We start from the raw sequence: 21,108 nt of genomic DNA, 5'->3' as shown, positions 1-21,108 counted from the left end.
CAAAGAGTTAAAATACTTTAAAACATTTCATTGTTGTCAGTGGTTGAGTGGTGAGAGGGGCAGAAAGGATTTGAGGAAGCTTGTGTTTCAACTCACTGCATTAGAAATAAACTGCAGCTAGAAATATCTCAGCTTGTGTATTTCTTTGAGTGAAAGATTTTTTGTAAAATTTTCCTTTTCTCCATTGTATTTCCATGAACAGGAATGAAAGCGAGTGCTGATTCACTTGTCCTCTATATAGCTCCCTTTGCCTCTTCTCTATTTAATCTTGCAAGCATAGGATCCTGGGATCCTCTTATGATTTTTTTCTCCTACCGAGTAAAAACTTAGTCCTATATATGATACTGGTGAGATAGTTCAAAAATGTCAAAATTCAATCATTTGATTGTTGACTTGAATTGCTGTTCAAGAAATACAATATAATTGTTGAAACCATGTATTTGAAATGGAACTTTAAATCTTCTGATTATTTTTAAATTAAAATACTTTATGTATCAAACCATCCTCATTACTGTTGTTGCCTAATTATAGAGAAGAAATTTTAGAGGTGATATTTGTTTATAAAACCTCAGAAAAAAATGGTTAATGTCACTCTAGACCTATGGGTTTTTGAGACAAGTATTTCGGTTGAAGCAGGATAGCATTAGGAAGAGCACTACCTTAGATGAATGTGCCAGCAGAACTCTTCCAAAAAGAAACAAAAGAGTGATAACATGTTTTAAAAATGTAAGTTAAACCTTTTCCAAAAAATTAATATTTGACATAAAAGAGGTTGTTATAATGGCTAGAATGGAATACATACTGTTATGCTTTACAAAATAATTATAGACAAACTTTATTTGGATTAGAAATTCATTAATGATAGGTGTGCTTTGAAATATTAGTAATAAAACCATGTTAGGATAGCATTAAAAACATTAATTTGTGATCCCCAATGGATTATTTACATAATAGCATCATAACTGCTTAATAACAACTCTTATATTTATAACTTTTATGGGTTATATAGTAATTGATGGATAGCCAAATATTATCATACCATCTTCAAACCATCCCTCTGAAATAAGATATTATAGTTATTCTTATTTTATAGATGAGGTAACTGAGGTTCAGAAAGATTACAGTTCCCAAAGTTACCCAGGCCAGAATTTGAACCCAGCTCTTCTAGTTCCAAGTCTTTTGATTTTATATCACACTCTAATACCATAAATAATAAACACTGTGATAATGTGAAAAGTGAAATGAGAGTTTAAAATCTGGAGTTTGCTCCTAACTGTATCATTAAGTCACTGTTGAACTAGCATGAGAAATTTGAGTCTATGCAGAGAAAACTGAAGCCTAAAGATTTTAATTTGCCCAGTCCAGTGTTTGGGGTTGAATAGACAGTTCTCACCTGGTGATAGTAGGAAGGAATAGCAACTACAAATTAAAGAAAATAAAATGATTATTTGAACCAAATGAGTTATATTAGGAAAAATTTTAAAGAAATATAGCTGAGCAATAAAAAAAAAGTGAAACATTGGAGATAAAAAAAATGACATTCTTTATAATATGCAGATGACCAAAGCAATTATCTTCCTGGTCTTTTCTTTCATCATATTTTTCTCCAGAAAATGGATTAATCACCCTTTTTGACTCACATTTCTTTAATTCTTTTTAATGTTTATTTATTTATTTTGAGAGAGAGAGAGAGAGACAGAGAGTGAGCAGGGGAGGGGCAGAGAGAGAGAGGGAGACAGAGAATGGGAAGCTGGTTCCAGGCTCTGAGCTGTCAGCACAGACGTGGGGCTCGAACTCATGAACCGTGAGATCATGACCTAAGCTGAAGTCAGATGCTTAACTGACTGAGCCACCCAGGCACCCTTCTACCCATTCATCCATCGATGGACACTTGGCAGGCTCCACACTGTCAGCATGGAGCCAGATGTGGGGCTCTAACTCATGAATTGTGAGATCACGACCTGAACTGAAATCAAGAGTAGGACATGCAACTGACTGAGCCACCCAGACGCCCCACAAATACTTTGTGCTTTTTAGGCAATTTCATCAGAATTCCACTGTTACCCATTTTGAGATTTGGTACATATTAAGTTCTAGAAAGTAAAGCCTCTCCAATTTTTGAGGAAGAGTTTCATCAGCTTTTCCTGGCTAAATACAGTGTTTAATTGAGATAGCCTATGTAAGTCTGAAAGCTATTAGCTAAAAGACAAAAAGACTACACTGGAAAGGAAGAACAATTGACTGTATTGTGAAGCCCGGCTAAAATGAAGTTGACACCGGGTTTGCAATTTTCTCTCTAGTCAAATCCAATCAAAGAAAATTCTGAACCTTACCTAAAATAAAATTACTTACAATCAAAGGAAATGTAAGTGAATTTGCCCAACTTGATAATCAGTTTTCTGAATGAGAATCGAATATATGAAAGATTCATCAAATTAGAAAGCGGCACAGTAGAGATGTTAGCAGTATTTCAAAGTGAGGAGTGAATAACAGTCCTATAATCCCAACAGGAGAACAATACACAATGGCCAATGGAAGAGCTTCTTGTTCTAAACTATATTCAGACTCCTCCTTTCCACCCCAAAAGATAAATCCCATATTCTGTCTCCACATCTTTAAAAAATATGTTCTAAAGTTCTTCCTCTCCTATTCATCTCTCCAACTGAATTTTGTGTCACCAACTAAAATCCTACACATTCATTAAGAATCCTCTCAAAAGCTACATATGCCATGATTGAAGCATTTCCCCCCACCCAGTGGATTCAAAACAATTCCCTCTGTGGTTCCACAGCTGTTTCTTTATTATACAAAATTAAATCACTTTGATAGTCAACAACAAATTACAATTTGTGGTATATATGTATCGGTATAGATATCGGTATCTATCCCCTTTTAATGTGCTTGAAAGCAAAGAACTTACTTGGTTAATCTTTCAAGTTCCCACATTATCCCACCTATTCTAAGCAATGCTATGTTTTCAATAAATGTTTGTTCTGTTGAATTCACACTAAAATGTATATTCACACTATTTATATATCTTAATATAAGATTATTATATTTAGGAAATAATAGATTTAGAAAGAGGTAGAATAAGATCAGCTGGGAAATGATTCATTAAAATGTACAGAAATAGATGTCATGAGGAGTGAAAATAATTTCCTAGTTGCTAATTTATAGAAGGTAGGCAATTAGCTGGCCTGCTGCTAAAGTCATATGTAGTGCATGTATGCAAATGCATGTATGTATTGTCCACTATAGAATAACTTAAAATATTATTGTGATTCTCAGTCCTGGAAATGACTATAGGTAATTGAACTGTGACAACTCTGTTTTCATAAATCCTGAAACCTATTGAAGTTACATCTGCTCTGGAAGATTATAAATCTTTCTTAACAAGAATTTTGAGGCAGTTTTTAACTTGTATTACACAGACATGACATTTATTACTACACACACACACACACACACACACACACACATATACACACAAATTCCTATTGACTAAATAAACACAAGCTAAAATCTTTCTATTTAATTCCCTCATTAAACCAGATAATTTTATTTTCTTTCAAGGTTATTTTGAGAGACATAGAGAGAGAGCATGGGAAAAGGGGCAGAGAGAGAGGGAGAGAGAGATAATCACAAGCAGGCTCGGCACTGTCATTGCGGAGCCTGATGCAAGGCTTGAACTCACGAACTCTGGGATCATGACCTGAGCTGAAACCAAGTGTCTGATGCTTAACTAACTGAGCCACCCAGGTGCCCCCAAACCAGATAATTTTAAACATCATTGTTCACTTTTTATTCTATGTGCTATAAATATTGGTTATGTTATATATATTAAGTAGATTTCTTCTCTGATCTTATTATCTTGATATCTTCTCATCAGAATAATTTTAACCTTAAATTTTAAAGATTTTTTAAACATGAATTAAATTTTCCAGTGAAGAATCCATTATTGTTATCTGTCTTTCTTTTTTTTTAAACTGAACAGGGGTGAATTTATAACAGCCTAAAAACAAAGTGAAGGCTCAGTAGAACATATACAGTATTCTGCCAAATTTAGTGATGTTAACATGTTGTTTTTTTAATGTTTATTTATTTATTTATTTTGAGAGAGAGAGAGAGAGAGAGAGAGAGATGGAGAGAGAGAGAGAGAGAGAGAGAGAGTGTGTGTGTGCGCAAGAGTAGGGTAGGGGCAGAAAGAGAGGGAGAGAGAGAAAGGATCCCAAGTGGGCTGTATGCTGTCAGCGCAGAGCAAGACACAGGCTTGAACCCACAAACTGTGAAATCATGACCTGAGCCGAAATCAAGTCGGGCACTTAACCAACTGAGTCACCCAGGTGCCCCAACATTTTTTTTTTGCATCTGAATTATTTCATCATGAATGTATTCAAGCATAAATGGCTTTTCTTCATATACACACAGGGTTGTTATTTTAAAATAGAATAAAAATCAAGTCATCAAAGTTTCTGTGGAAACAAATAGCTTTATTTATCTTCTTTAGATAATCAATCTGTGAATATTTTATGTAATTTCACTAACAACAGTGAAGACTTCCCTTCATATTTTATTGCCAGAGATACTCTTTTACTACATATTTCTTCTCTTTGTAATGAAAATTATGTCTAAAAAATAGATTTGCTTTTTAAAATATTTTTATTAATATTTTAAATGCATTTTTTACATTTTATTCATTCTTCTTTCTTCACATATTTAGTATTTGATTTCTTCTGTAATTGGAATTTGTTCTTAAATATTATTTGATGTGCATTAGAATTACAAATTTCACTTCTATTATGCTGCCATATGCTCTTACACTTAAATTCATTGACTTACTCTTTTCTCCTGTTTTTGGTCTGACCTTGAATAATTATTTCTTTTCTATTAAATTTGTTGACTCACAATTTACACTTTGTAATACTTAAGAACCTCAAAGTCAAACTACTCCAAGTACATTTGTGAAAGCCTTATAAATGTGAATGTAAGTTCAAAGTTGGGAAATAAAATTAAGACTTAGAATTTTTTTACACGGCACTCACTTTCACACAAAAAAACTTACAAGTATTTAAAGTCTCATCTCCTCATAAAACTTTCCCAAGTTACACCCTACAAATCTTGAATCTTTGCCCTTGAATTCCTATAGTATTTCTCTCCACATATATTTTTTCTATATTATCTTCTAACTGTTTTATAACCTTGGATAAAATTATACAATCCTTGAAGATATTGTTAATATTGTTAATATAACCTTGGATAAAATTACACAATCCTTGAAGATATGGTTAAGGTTGTTTTTGGTATTTTCATTATTTGAAATGCGTACCACCTTGTGATTGTATATTGAGGTATTTAGCATATTGATGAAATGAGATAATTTATGTAAAATATGTCATTAATTTGACCTCTATCGGCCATGGTTGAGGCACCAAAGCAGAAGTAATTTACAACCTCATAATATCAGTTATTTTGATTCAACCTACATGTTAACAATAATGTTTAAGATGGACAACAAAGTTTTAGTATCTATCCTCTTAGCGATGTCTTATTGGCCAAACAGCCAACTTTCTGTCATCTAGTAATTAAAATATTAGATAGGCTATCTTCATCAGTGCAAAAGCGACCTTTTCCCCCATTGCTCTCTAACCAAAGCCACTTTCCTTCTGTTTGAGTAGTCACTTCAGAAGCTACAAGTCACAGAATGTATGAAGATCTCTGCTTCTTCCTCAGGATAGCATTTCTGCTGTAACAAAATCATGAGGTACAAATTTTATTGAAGCAAATAAAGGAGCTGTGTACTCACTGAATCCTACCCACAGAAGAAGAGTTGTATGCTTAATTACAACAGAGAAGAGCCTCTGTTGTTCTCTGAACCAGGATCTCAATTGTAGTATCTTTAGGTTTGTATCATTGTGATTGCTTTAAGTCACACAGTTTTAAAATAATAACAGACATTCACAAAGCTTCTAGTAGGTTTCAGACATTGTGGTATGATTACATTTAATCATCCTATAGGATAGTAACCCTCCAACCCCACTCTCGGTACTGGTATGTTTTATTACTCTGTTTTAGAGAAGATGAATTTAAATAACTTGGTTTAGGTAACCCCAATAACAAGTTTATAATGAGAATTTAAATAGAAATACATAGTTCTTCAAACTCACATTCTTCACTAACCCATGTTGCCTCCACAAATCCTCTCAAATATAAAGTGTGAACTAATGGTATTTTCTTTTTTAACTTACAGCACTTATTCTTTTCACTTATAATATTGTGACAATTGGAGAAATTAGGTAACTTCTATTTTGGAGTATTAATTTTGTAATCTAGAGACAGTTAGCCAAGGGATTCAGAAATATCTTATGAATATGTTTTGACTTATTTTTCAGGTCAACTGTTGACATTAATTTTACCAATATAGATATCTTTAAATCTTTGGAAATGAACATAAATACGTTTTAGATCATTGTTTAGTTTTCATTGTCATTTTATTTTGAGATATATCATTTATAATCTGACATTTTGATTATGTCTTTAAACAGCTACAATATATATCATATTCAGTCAACATAGACAGTATAATCAGATAAATTGAATAATTCTCTATCATCACATTTTATTAGTGCTGATAATAACTCAAAAACATTCTATGAGGTTATTCTGTCTTAGCTCAATAGAAATACCATTGCTGTTTATTCACTATGTGCTTTTAGACAGCACCTAAATATTTTTCACTCATTCATTCACTCATTATGTATGTTGCTTGTAGGACAATAATTCTCAAACATTATTGACTCACAACTCACCGGGGAAGTTTATAACTGGCCCCATCTCAGAGATTCTAATTCAATAATTGACAAATATAGTCATTATGAAGCAGATTAACACAAGGACCACACTGTTATAGGAAATGCAGCTAATTAATATCAGTCACTTAGCAAATAATATTTATTTAGTGAAAAAGTGTATTTGTTTCAATACCATATATTTCTGCCTTTTAGTATTCTTCAATTTATTTAGGGAGATAAAATTACATATAAATTTTAGGATATCTGTGAAACAATCATCAAATAGCATTTGTTCAGTAGTTTCTAACAACTGTATTTTTCAAAACATATCATTACCTTTCTTTTTTTAATAATTTATTTTTAAATTAGCTAACATACAGTGTAGTATTGGCTTTAGGAGTAGATTCCCATGATTCATTACTTACATAGACTACCCAGTGTTTGTCCCAACATGTGCCCTCCTCAATACCCATCACCCATTTTTACAATCCCTCCCAACCCCCCACCCACCCACCCATCAACCCTCAGTTTGTTCTCTGTATTTAAGAGTCTCTTCTCTTATGGTTTGCCTCCCTCTCTGCTTGTAACTTATTTTTCCTTCTCTTCCCCAATGGTCTTCTGTTAAGCTTCTCAAATTCCACATATGAGTAAAAACATATGATATATCTTTTTCTGACTGACTTATTTCACTTAGCATAATACCCTACAATCAGTTCTCTCCATGTTGTTGCAAATAGCAGGATTTCATGCTTTTTCATCGCTGAGTATTATCCTTATTTCAACATTACTTTCCCTAACCATTTTAACTTAGTATATATACAAAAAGGTAATTTTTCATCTTTTCCTACACATAGCATAAAATATTGACAGCTGGTTGAAAAGTGAATAGTCCATAAATATAAACATATTATTATTATTAGGCTTAATCAAGTATCTTATAACTTGATTTAATCTATAGATTGTTTTGTCTTTTAAAAATGATTCTATCCTTAGAATTTTGAATTCTAAAGAATTAAATTGCTGTATCTAATTAGCATAAAGCCCAGAAAATATGTGGTTTATCATTTTCAGTTTATTCCTTGTTCTGATTCTGAGAATAAGTCATCAAAAATGTGGTAAAATATTAAGTTGGATTTTGTAATTATATGTATTTAGTTCTGATATATGCATAACCATCTGGGTTTATTTGGCATGTTATATGAAAAGTTAAGTAATCTTTACCAAACTAAAAGTTATTGAAATATTTATGAAGGTTGACATGTATCTTTCATCACTAACAAAATGAATGCAAATATCAAAGAAAATATCTGAAGATCTCACCAAGGGAAAAGTAAACAAATAAATAGTTAATCATGGGAGAAATAAGCAGGATTAACAACTACAGACCTGTACAAGATCGTTTGTATTAATTATAGCCAAGTTTTGATGTGTCTCATTAAATTTCAGTCACAAATTTTATTCAGAAGAGTTCATTTAAGTTGGCTTTGCATTTAGCATTGTTGTAATGTTTAAAATCTGGACAATGGGCTTGAATCAGAGTGACAGTAAACAATGTCATGTTTTCCAGGTACCATAGGGATGAATGTCAGTCTGGTCTTATTTGAAACCTCATTAATGATGTGGGAGTCAGAGTAAATAGTGTACTAATGAAATTCTGAGATGAGCTCAGATTGGCAGGTAGTGAAACATGACTTAAAAAATGGTCATTATTTGAGACAACCTTAAACAAGTAGAAATTTGGCAAGATAGTTAAAACACATTTAATTTATTAAATGGGATAACTGAGGAAATTAATGGAAACTACAATGTGAGCTCAATCTTTAAAAGGTATTTTGGAATTAAATAACAGGAAATATTAAATTAGAACATTTTATTCCAATTTCACCACAAAATAGTTCCATAGATAATACAGCATGGCATTCAAAAGTTTAAAAAGTTAATAGTTTATATTACACATACAGATATCCACATATCTATTTGAAAACCTACAGGCATTTTTCTGTACTTAATACTCTGGATGTATCTACATTATAGCCCCTCAGAGACTGAACTTTAAATCTTGTTGTCGATGTTGGCTAACTCATTCCAAGAAAGTTGTAGATGAAGTGGCAGGAGAGAAAGAAAAAGACCCATAAAAAGCAATTAAGAGGGGGAAAAAGGAATAAGAATTAGGAAAGAATAGCATTGGAATGACACCTTTGGGAAAAGAGAGAAGAATGCCTTCCTGGAATCATTTATATGAAAACAGAAGAAGGGAAATAAACAGTAAAACATGAAATTTAAAAGAAATATCAGGAGAAGAGTGGTAAAATAATGGAAAGAGTAGCATTTACAAATGAAATGAGTTTGAAAATAACTTTCACTACAAAGATTATCTTTTTAGAGCAAACAGATCTGTCTCTAAGTTATGTTACAAGCTCAACTGCCCCATTTATTACTATCCAGACTCCTTTCTACTCTGGTAATTTAAATATTTTTGTGACATAAACCTAGAATAATTCCAAAACACTACACATTAATTTTTTAAGGCCTATTTAGAACCTATTGGTATATTTGTCAGTTCCTGAGCACTTTTTGCCTTAGGCAACTTCTACATTTGGTGTTCTAGAGTTTCGTTGAGTTTTAAGAAAATCATGTACGAAAAATAAACATGTATTTGTTTAGGGCATGTGGAAGAGCTCTATTTTTGGTGTCAGAGCAAATGTATTTGAAAGAGTACTGAATTACAAGTCTGGTCAGACAGATTATATTAGTTAAGTCACCAACCATATTGATCTTGGATAAATTCCTTAAACTCTTAATATTTAATTGTGAAATTGTAGAGGTAGAATCAGATGATCCAACAAGTCTAGTATTCTATAGGTAGGAAATAAGTCCTTTGTCCCTCTTATCATCCAAGATATAGGAAATACAGACAACATTTTTAGGAACACTGAAAATAGGGGCAATGTATTAATCAAAAGATTCTACTGTACAAATTTAATGGAAATGAAATAATTACTTATCAGCTAACTAAACACTATATCAAGACAGTACAAATAACATACTGAAAACAATCTAGAATTCTGAAGATTAATGGGACTTAAGTGTGGATATTTAAAGACAGTTAGGAATTTCCTAAAAACTGAACTGTAAATATGAAGAGTAGATCCTAAGTAAGCAGAAAGAAAAAAGTGATCCTTTAGGGTCTACTGTTATTAAAGGTTAACTTTTGGTTCTTGTATTTAAATTTTTTATATGGAGTTTTGACAAATGCCACTTGGAGGCACTCTTATACTGTAGTACTGTACAATTTATACTATCAGGATGTCATATAATGAAACTTTCAGTTTTTATTTCCTTTTTTAATTCTAATAATCACTTGGGGATGGGTAATTAACACTGGTTGTGGTATTTAAACTTTCACATTATTCATATTTATCACCTTGTAATTTTTACTGTTGTAAATAATCTCCTCTTTATCTAATAAAACGGATTTCATTCATTTCTGTAAGGAATGGAAGATTTTAGGACAACACCAAAGAATTACTTGAGGATAAATTTTGGTTTACAAATTAATGTCTATTTTTCAAATTAGAAATTCTTACTATTTTTTTTAAATTAATGTTTATTTAAATTTGCTATTATCCAAAGTAGAACAACAATGAGAATTCAGAGACACTCTTGATGAGAACCAATCTCTTTAATCATTTGAAAAAATTATGGCAAATATAGACAACAGGATTAAAATTACATTACATATACTAAAATATGTAATGGAATACAGAAGCATGTACAGGAATATACCTTAAAATTGATTTGCACAGGAAAACTAAAGTTCATAAGGAATGGAGTCATGTTGAGATTTTCTTACTTTTATTCATTTTTATAAAGTTAATTTATTTTAAAATTATATAAAATTATTTCTATACATGTGAAGAATATGGATTGTTCATACTTCTCTTGGTTTCAAATATATTTGGAAGATATTGAATGTTACATTAGTAAGGATATGAATTTTACCTCATTTCTACCTTAATCTGAAGATAGAATCTACAAAATAATGCATTAGAAGTAAACATTTTTTACTGTTACTTTTGCACAGGATATTTTAATGTTTTTATTATAAGCGATGTTATTATAACATTCAAGCTACACAAGTAAAATTTTTATTTTTATCAACATTTTAATTAATTGGTAATAGATAATACTGATTAAAATAGTATATTTGACTATGCATGAAATGAGTAAACACTAATAGAACTCATGCATATATGAATATGTTATGTTTGAAAATATTAATAATTTAATTCTTTAAACTCTTGTTAGTCCAATGACATATTGAAAAGGATCTGTCGTTTGGATAACTTCAGTGGGAATGAGGTTGTTCACTAACCTGACTTGTTGATTAAATCCCCACCCACAGTTTTGGGCACTGGCTCCCTATTCACTCTTTTGACATTCATTCCTTCTTAAGATAATTATTCATTTCCAGGGTCTTAACAGCTAAGGCATTTATGTTTGTCAGCACTACAAATCTTGCTTTGCCCTATTGTTCTACACAATGAAACATTTCTTTAATCTAGGAATTTGATTAATATTTGGACAAAAATCTCTATCCAGTCTTTATCTCTGTCCAAATATCTCTATCTCTATCATCTACATCTTCTTTTTATTAGTTGGGGTTTTATTGGTTGGAATTAATATATATTAATATTAATTAATACATATTAATATATCATTGATTAAAAGCTAACAATTGAGGGCAAAGCTAATTTATTTAAATTCATACATCAAAAATGTACTCTCTCTAGGAACTTAATGGAAAATTATATTTACAGCTAAGAAAACCAAAAATACCAATGACTGAATTTTCCTCTTTGCAAGTCAATGGGTAAGCATTATATAAAGAAAACATAATAGTGAGATATCTGTGTGTTCTGGTTGTTTATTTTTGTGTACCAAGCCACTGCACAATGGCTTAAGTCAATAGCAGCCGTTTATCTGTTTACAAATTTGGGGAATGGGACTCAGGCCAGTTCTTTCTCGTCGCATGGGGTAGCGGCAGACACTGGTTCAGGCTGGGGCATAGAGAAGAATGTTTTACTCAAGCACCTGGTATTGAACTCCCTCTTTCCCACTACATGGTATCTGTCTCCATATGGCAGCTCAGGGTAGCTGGAATTTAGTACATGATGGCTTAATGCTTCCAGACCAGTGTTCCAAGAGACAGCAGAACATGCATGGCCTTTTCTAAACTACCCTTGGAAGTCATGAAGCATCACTTTCCATCATGTTCTATTTGTCACAAAGGTCTATTCAGTTTCAAGGGGAGACATGGATTTTACCTCCTGATTTAGGACTGTTAAAAAAAAAGCACGTTTTTAACACAGCTCTTTTATCAAATTTTCCAAGCAAAGATAAACTTCAACTTTACCCAAATCACAAACATCAATCCAGAATATTTTAATTATAAATACATTCAATTTACCATTTTGTACACTTTGAGATTCCTAATCCAAACAAGTATATATCTTCCTTCAAATGAATAGTGATTTTCTTTTTTTTCCAAATTTAAAATTAAATCTTTTTATTCTATACGAATGAGAAAATATTTCCTAAATCTGTAATGTACTGTGACTCTCTGATTTTCTGTTCCTTTACATATTAGGATGAATTCCTTAGTTGTCTAGTCTAATCCTCTGCATAAAGCCTAAATACCCTGACAACATTCCAGATAGGTGAAAATCAGCTAATGTCCAAATACACACAGGAATTATTGACTGACTCAGGGAAGTCCATTCACATTTTACCCAGAAACAATAGAACATTTCTTTAATTTTTTCCAATTTTACTGAGAAATTATTGAGATACATCACTATATAAATTTAATGAGTACAGCATGATGATTAGATTTACATATAGTAAGAAATGATTACCATAGTAAGTTCAGCTCACATTCACCTTTTCTTACAGGTACAATAAAAAGAAAAGAAAGAAAGAAAAAAGGAAAAAAAATTGTCTCCTTGTTATGTTAAATCATGATTTACTCTCTTAACTTTTCTATGTATCATATAGCAGAGTTAGCTACTCATCATGTCTTATGTTATAACCCCAGTACAGTAAAACCTTGGATTGCAAGTAACTTGTTCTGTGAGTGTTCTGCAAGACGAACAAACATTCTTTTCCTTTTTTTTTCTTCTTTAATGTATATTTATTATTTTGAGAGACAGATCATGAGCAGGGGAAGGACAGAGAGAGAGGAAGACAGAATCCAAAGCAGGCTCCAGGCTCTGAGCTGTTAGCAGGGAGCACGATGCATAACTTGAACTCACAAACTGTGAGATCATAACCTGAGTCAAAGTCAGATGCTTAACTGAGCCACCCAAGTGCCCCTAGACAAGAAAACATTTGTAATAAATTTTAACTTGATAAATGAGCAATGTCTTGCAATACAAGTAGTATGTGAGGCCACGTGTCACATGATCACAACTAAGCCAGTGATTACTGAAATTCACTTTGATATAGGAGTGCTTTGGATTACAAGCATGTTTCTGGAATGAATTATGCTTCCAAACCAAGGTTTTATTATACTTATTTATCTTATAACTGAAAGTTCATACTATCTACCTTCAATTCCCTCCCCCACCAATGTCCATCTCATAACCACAAGTCTATCTCTTTTTCTGAGTTTAAGATTTCATTTATAAGTGAGATCATGTAGTGTTTGTCTTTCTCTGAATTATTTCACTTAGCATAATGACTTTCATGTCCATCCATCTTATTGCAAATAGTAGAATTTCCTTGTTTTTTTATGGCTCAATAATATTCCATTATATATATTATTTCTATATATTCTAATATATTATATATTTTAATATATATTATATTTCTGTATTTCTATATTATAAATTATATATATATAAACAAGTAAGTTATTACATATAACATCTTTGTCCATTTATCTATTGATAAACATTTGTTTCCTTATCTTGACTATTTTAAACAATGCTGCTATAAATATGGGAGTGAATGAATATATTTTTTCAACTGTTTTCATTTCCTTTGGATATATTTCCAGAAGTAGAATTGCTGGATGACATGGTAGTTTTGTTTTTAATTATATGAGAATCTTCCATACTGTTTTCCATAGTGGCTCTATCAATTTACAGTCCCACCAACAATGCACAAGGGTTCCCTTTTCTCCATTTTCATGCCAACACTTGTTCTGTTGTCCTTATGATGAAGGCCATTCTAACAAGTGTGAGGTAATTATCTCCCTGTGGTTTTAATTTGCATTTCCCAAATGACTACTAATGTTCAGCCTCTTTTGATTTACCTGTTGGCCTTTCATGTATTTTCTTTGAAAAAACGTCTCAGGTCCTTTGCCCATTTTTTTATTGGATGTTGTTCATTTCTGTTGAGTAGCATAAGTTTATTATATTTTTTGGACATTAATCCCTTATTGGATATATGGCATGAAAATATTTTTCCTGTTCTGTAGGGATTTTTTTCACTTTGTTGATGCTTTCTTTTGCTGTGCAGAAGCTTTTCAGTTTGATATGGTCCCACTTGTTGATTTCTGGTTTTGTGGCTTGTGCTTTAGGTGTCATATCCAAAAATCATTACCAACGCCAATGTCAAGGAGCTTTATTTCTATGTTTACTTCTAGGAGTTTCATGGTTTCAGATCTTACATTTAAGTCTTCACTCTATTTTAAGTTATTTTTTTTAGTGGTGTAAGATAGAAGGTCCAGTTTCATTCTTTTACATGTGAATATCCAATAGTCCCAGCCCCATATATTGAAGACTATCTTTTCTTTATTGAATATTTTTGGTTCCCTTGTCAATATTACTTAACTGTATATGCATGGATTTATTTCTGGGTTTGTGATTCTGTTCCATTGTTCTATTTGTCTATTTTTATGCCAGTAACATACTATTTTGATGACTATAGCTTTATAGTATACCTTGAAATCAGGAAGGGTGTTGCTTCCTGCTTTGTTCTTTTTTCTCAGGATTTCCTTCACTACTTGGGGACTTTTGTGGTTCCATATGAATTTTAGGAGTTTTATTATTATTCTTTTAACTTGGTACAAAAAGTCATCAGAGTCTTTTGACAGAGACTGCTTGAATCTTTTTTAACTACTGACATTTTAATAAATTAGTCCTTCCAATTCATTAACATTGGATACCTTTACATTTATTTGCATCTTCTTTGATTTCATTCACCAATGTCTTTTAGTTTTTAGAGATTTTTACCTCCTTAGTTAAATTTATTCCTAAGTATTTTATTGTTTTGGGTGCTATTGGAAATGTGATTGATTTCTTTATTTCCTTTTCAAAAAATTCATTGTTAATGTATTGAAACGTTACTGATTTTTGTATGTTACTATTGCATCCTTCAACTTTACTGAATTTATTAATTAGATCTAAGAGTTTTTGGTTGAGTCTTTAGGATTTTCTATATATAAAAATATCATATCATCTGCAAATAGACATAATTTTTTTCCTTTCCAGTTTTGATACCTTTTATTTTGTTTTCTTGCTCAATTGCTCTGCCTAGGACTTCTACTACTATGTTGAGTAAGAGTGATAAAAATGAAACTCTTGCTCTGTTCCTGATCTTAAAGGAAAACCTTTTAATCTTTCATTGAGTATTTTCATTGAGTCTGGAAGTGCTCCCTCCTCTTTGATCTTTTGGAAGAGTTTGAGAAGGATCAGTGTTAATTCTTTAGAGTTTGGTAAAATTCACCAGTGAAGCCATTAAGTCCTGAGCTTCTCTTCGTTGGAGATTTTAGGTTACTGATTAAATATCGTTACTAGTAGTTGGTCTAATCAGATTTTCTATTTCTTCCTGATTTAGTGTTGGTAAGTTTATGTTTGTAAGAGTTTTTCCATTCTTCTAGGTTGTCCAATTTGTTGGTGTATAGTTGATCATAGTAGCCTCTTATGGCCGTTTTAATTTCTGTTGTATCAGTTATGTCTTTTTCATTTATAATTTTGTTGATTTGGGCCCTTCTTTTTTTTTCCTTAGTTAGTCTAGCTAAGGGTTTTCAGTTTTTTTTTTTAATTTTTTCAAAGAGCCAACTTTTAGTTTGGCTAACCTTTTCTATTATTTTTCTCCTTTCTTATTTATTTATACTGTAATCTTTATTATTTATTTTCTGTGCTAAATTTTATTTCCTTTTTTCTTTTTCTTTAAGGTATAGTGTTGAGTTGTTAACTTGAGATCTTTCTTGCTTCTTACTGTAGGTATTTATTGTTATAAAACTCTCTTTTAGAACTGTTTTTGTTGCATCCCACAAGTTCTGGTACATTATTGTTGTCTCAATGAACTTTTATTTCCACTTTAATTTCTTCTTTGATCTATTGGTTGTTCAGAAGAGTCTTGTTTAATATTTTATGTGTTCAAAAATTTTCCAGATTTCCTCATTATTGATTTCCATTTTCATGCCATTGTGGCTAGAGAATCTACTTGGCATGATTTCAATTTCAATTTGCTAAGACTCATTTTATGGTCTAAGATATTGTTTATCCTATAAAATGTTACATGTGTACTTGAGAGGAATGTGTATTCTGCTATTGTTGAATACAGCATTCTGTATATGCATGTAAATCCCATCTGGTCTATAGTGTTGTTCAAATCCACTGAAACTTTCTCTGTATGTAATCTATTAATTATTGAGAGTAAGGTATTAAAGTCCCCAATTATTATGGTATTAATACTATTTCTCCCTTTAGCTCTTTTATATTTTGCATTATATATTTAGGTGCTACAATATTGGGTGCATAAATATTTACAGTTGTTATATCTTCTTTATGTATTGACACTTTTATTGTTATATAATGACCTTCTTTGTCTCTTTTTATAATTTCAGTTTGAAATCTATTTTGTTTCATATAAGTATAGTTACACACACACCCTTTTATTTCATCACAATTTGCTTTAAATGTCTTTTTACATTGCTTCACTGTCAATCTGTGTGTCGTTCAGGCTAAAGTGATTCTTTTATGAGCAACATGTTTTTGGATCTTGTGTGTGTGTGTGTGTGTGTGTGTGTGTGTGTGTGTGTTTAATCCATTCAGCCGTTCTTTGTCTTTTAATTGGGGAATTTAATTTATTTACATTTAAAGTAATTATTGATAGGTTAAGGACTTAACTATTGTCATTTTGTTGTTTTCTAGTTATTTTGTAGATCCATTCTTCCTTGTTTCTTATCCTTTTGTCTTTTACGTGTGTTTTGATGTATTATAGCATCAATATGCTTTGACTTATTTATCATGTCTTTTTTTCTTTTTTCTTTTTCTTTTTCTTTCTTTCTTTTTTTTTTTTTTTTTTTTTGTTTAATTACTATAGGAATTTCACTTTTGGTTACCATGAACCTCACATAAAATATCTTAATTTTCCCAATTGGATGGGGCAGGAACTACCTTGAGCCTTGGCTATAAATTAGTCCCCTGCCTGTGTAGAGCATGGTAATGCTTCATATCTGGTATTGGCCTTGTTCTGGGGACAATCAATTCTGCCCGTCCTCCTCTCAGCTCAATTGTTTCTGGGCTGCACTGTTTCCAGGAGTTGTCACCAGCCCTTCTGATCAGTTGGGTTAGAAAATGCTTTCAACAGTGGGTTGGGTTGTGATTCAGCTCCTTGGCTGAAGGTGGGCAAGCAGGGCTCTAGAGCCACTAAAGCTCTTCACTTGATCATCCAAATGAGGCAGATCTATGCTCTGACAAGCTCTCTAGTCATAGTGTGCCCCATCTTAGCTCTGTAGATGAACAAATCTCCTGGTTGGGTAATTACTTGGGCACTGCAGGTATGAACTCAGTATGCCAATATCCATGTGCTGGTTGTTGCCAGCTCCTTCCCTCTTCTCTTTTACAGTCAGACTCTGGGTGGTTGAGCCCCAAATTCCTCTGTAATCTCCATAGTGCAAGATCAGGTTAGGGGTGCCCACAAGGCAACTCTAATTCTGAGGTACTGGTTGTACTCCCTGGGTCTTCTTTTCCCACTAGATACTGGAGGCAGAGGGGAGACCTCTCCACATGACGTCATGCTAGCCTGGGGGAGGGAAAATGTGGTCAATGTGTAGCCTCTTCTCTTACCCTTTTAATGTTTTTTTGTTTGTTTTTTGTTTTTTGGGTTTTTTGTGGGTTTTTTTGTGGCCTTTTTGGTGCAGGGGAGAGGGTTACTTCAGTCTCACTTTTGTGTTCTAGGATCTCTCAGTGGTATCTTATTTGTGAATAGTTGTTGTTTATTCTGAATGAGATAGAAGTCAGAAACAACTATGTCACCATCTTGGTGATGTCGTTCCTTCTTCCTTAATTTAAACCACCTTCTGCCTGCTTCTCTATCCTAGGTTCAAAATATTGAACCTGTACCTGATGACATCAGTGGACATGTAAGTGTGAACACATCTCAGTGGTTGGTTAGAACTTTGCATTATTTAAGACTGTGACTTCCTGATCAGATCACCTGCATCAAATTTTAAGTAATCTCTACAATGTAGGTCAAGCACATGCCAAAAGCCACTTCCCATTTCAGCACAAAGATCCACTTAAAAATTCGTCTCTGCTTCACCCCTAAATTCCAAAATCAGTAACAAAATTTATTGGCTGGAAGAACATGCTGCTTAAATGAAACAACAAATGTAAAAGACTGACATACAAACTTGTCACCAACAATGTGGATAATAAATAGAAAAGTACTTGGCTTATTGCTCTGGCCCAGAGGATGATCCAAGACTTGAGGAGCTGAATGAAAGCCAAGACTCTGTTACATTAAAATTTTTGAGAGTGCTTTTGTCCCCATGTCCTTAAATTGAAAATTCTATTACAACATTGGAATCTGTTCATCTTGTTATGTTTGCAGTGATGGAGAGGGGATGACTACTCTTTTTTCTGCCCTCATACAATTTCCATGTTGCCCCCTCTTTTTGACTGAAAATTGAAAGGAAGCAGTAAATACAGTTTAATTATACACAATGCCTATGGTACCTAGTATTTAAAAATTCAATAAAAATTTATTCAATAAATATATATTTACTGAACAAATTAGTAAAAATTTGAAAACTCTTTTTCGTCAAAAATGTCTTGACCTCCAGTTTAAAAACAAAGAAAGAGGGGCGCCTGGGTAGCTTGGTCGGTTAAGCGTCCGACTTTGGCTCAGGTCATGATCTCATGGTCCGTGAGTTCGAGCCCCGCATCGGGCTCTGTGCTGACAGCTCAGAGCCTGGAGCCTGTTTCAGATTCTGTGTCTCCCTCTCTCTCTGCTCCTCCCCTGTTCATGCTCTGTCTCTCTCTGTCTCAAAAAAATAAATAAACATTAAAAAAAATTAAAAAAAAATAAAAACAAAGAAATTTCCATAGATAGTCTTCTGGAATGGAAAGGGGACTATGATGTAACTAGATTCAGCAGGATGACCCTTCCCTTTTTAATCCTAGAACAGTCATTGTTTTCAAATATTTTGATATACATATAAAAGTGATATCCATTCTCACAAACCCTATTATTTCCCCAAAACATGTCTACCTAGCCTGTCCAACTTTTTCCAACTTAAAGAAGAAAAATGCAGAGACCAAGTCTAGGGGAAATATTTAAACAGTAATTCTTATGCATCGAAACCATATTTAACGAAGCCTGTCAACTGGTGGGCTTCTTGCTGGCAAGGGTGAATGAAATCCCTATCATATATGAAAGTAAACAGTATGTCAAGGAAAGAGGAAAGGAAGGTCATGCAGTTTTTCATGAAGATGTTTTTCTTTGCTAGAGTACTAAATATTCTTTTGGGAAATCATTATGGGATTGAGGTAATACACAACATTTAGAATCAGGTAGACATGAGATCAAATCCCTGTTTTAACATTGACTTTGGAAAGTTACTGAACTTCTCTGAGCCCATTAACTAATTTGTCAGTACAGTTGTTGTGAATATTACATCATATAATGTAAGATTATATGAACTAGAACAGTGTCTCTCCCATTCTGTTTCCCGTCTTTTTGTCATCAGTAGTTTATCCTGGATAATTACCATATCTAGGGATTTATAATTGTGGCATCAGTAATGAATGTCAGATATCTGTCAAAAACTGTTGAATCTGAGAAGATATACGGATGGCCAAAAGACACATGAAGAAATGCTCAACATCACTAATCATCAGGGAAATACAAATCAAAACCCTAATGAGATATCACCCTACATCTTTCAGAATGGCTAAAATAAAAAATACAGGGAACCAAGTGTTGGCAAGGGTGTGGAGAAGAAGGAATACTTGTTGGTGGGAATGCAAACTGGTGCAGCCACTGGAAAAGAGTATGGAGGTTCTCAAAAAATTAAAAATAGAATTACCATATCATCCAGCAATTCCATTAATGGATGTTTACCCCCCAAAAATGGAAATACTAATTCAAAAAGATATATGCACCCTTATGTTTACTGCAGCATTATTTACAATTGCCAAGAATGGAAGCAGCCTGAGTGTCCGTCAATGGGTAAACGGATAAAGAATGGAATTTTCCTCACCCATAAAAAAGAATGAAATCTTGCCATTTGCAACAACATGGATGGAGTTAGAAGGTATAATGCTAAGTGAAATAAGTCAATTAGGGAAAGACAAGTACCATATGATTTCACTCATGTGTGGAATTTAATCTACTGTTGTTCATTCACCCCCATTTCTGAAATGTCAGCAGAATTTTCATTGTTGTTGCTGTTGTTATCAAGAAGGATGAATATTTTCAAATTACCACTATGGCAGCAACAGTTGCACTTGCCAAATACTACACATGCACCACCACATCCCTGTTCCCCTTGACCATCTAACACATCCTGGCCTGCAGACTTTGGGCAGCAGGGATGTGTGCCACTTCAAGACAAAGCTTGGAAAAGCCAACAAACAACTCTAAAGCTCTCTCCTCTCCTAAAGCAACAGCAGACAAGGACTCATGCTGATATGATAAAGTCATAGATCAGTTCAGTCTCAGTTGCTGGGGCCCTACTTGTCCTAAACAGTTGCCCTAATCCCTAACAGGTTACATACAAGAGAGATATAAACTTTTGTTTTGTTAAACCATAGAACCCTTGTGATTGTTACCACAATATAACATGCTCTGTACTAATTCTCATGTGAGATATAAACATTATGGCCTCCATCCTATATCACTTGACACTTACTTTGCCCATATAAACAACTCGTAAATATATCAAAGTACAACTGGGAGGCTAAGATAAGTTAAAAGTTAGGAAAATATATGTGTATATGAATAAGTTCCTTAAAGGGACTAGGGCTTCTGGAAGACCACAATAATGGAGGACCATTACTAATCCTCATTAATTGTATTA

At 32.8% G+C, this 21,108-nt stretch overlaps 1 long non-coding RNA gene across 7 annotated transcripts in view; it reads left to right on the top strand.

The window, feature by feature from the left end:
• LOC122240906 overlaps positions 1-21,108 on the top strand; it is a 58,091-nt gene that overhangs the window by 437 nt on the left and 36,546 nt on the right. For 5 of the 7 annotated variants that reach the window (XR_006220692.1, XR_006220691.1, XR_006220689.1 and 2 more), the window contains exon 3: positions 18,127-18,168. The exons of 1 other annotated variant lie outside the window; for it this stretch is intronic. This is a non-coding gene — a long non-coding RNA (uncharacterized LOC122240906). Of the gene's footprint in view, positions 1-11,608; positions 11,662-18,126; positions 18,169-21,108 lie in introns of all 7 variants that reach the window. One more of the 7 variants, XR_006220694.1, reaches the window with a different exon arrangement.

Source organism: Panthera tigris, chromosome C1 (genome assembly GCF_018350195.1).
Source record: "Panthera tigris isolate Pti1 chromosome C1, P.tigris_Pti1_mat1.1, whole genome shotgun sequence".
Taxonomy (NCBI): Eukaryota; Metazoa; Chordata; class Mammalia; order Carnivora; family Felidae; genus Panthera; species Panthera tigris.
The sequence above is the reverse complement of the archived record's forward strand: the minus strand, read 5'-3'. Positions and strand labels throughout refer to the sequence as shown.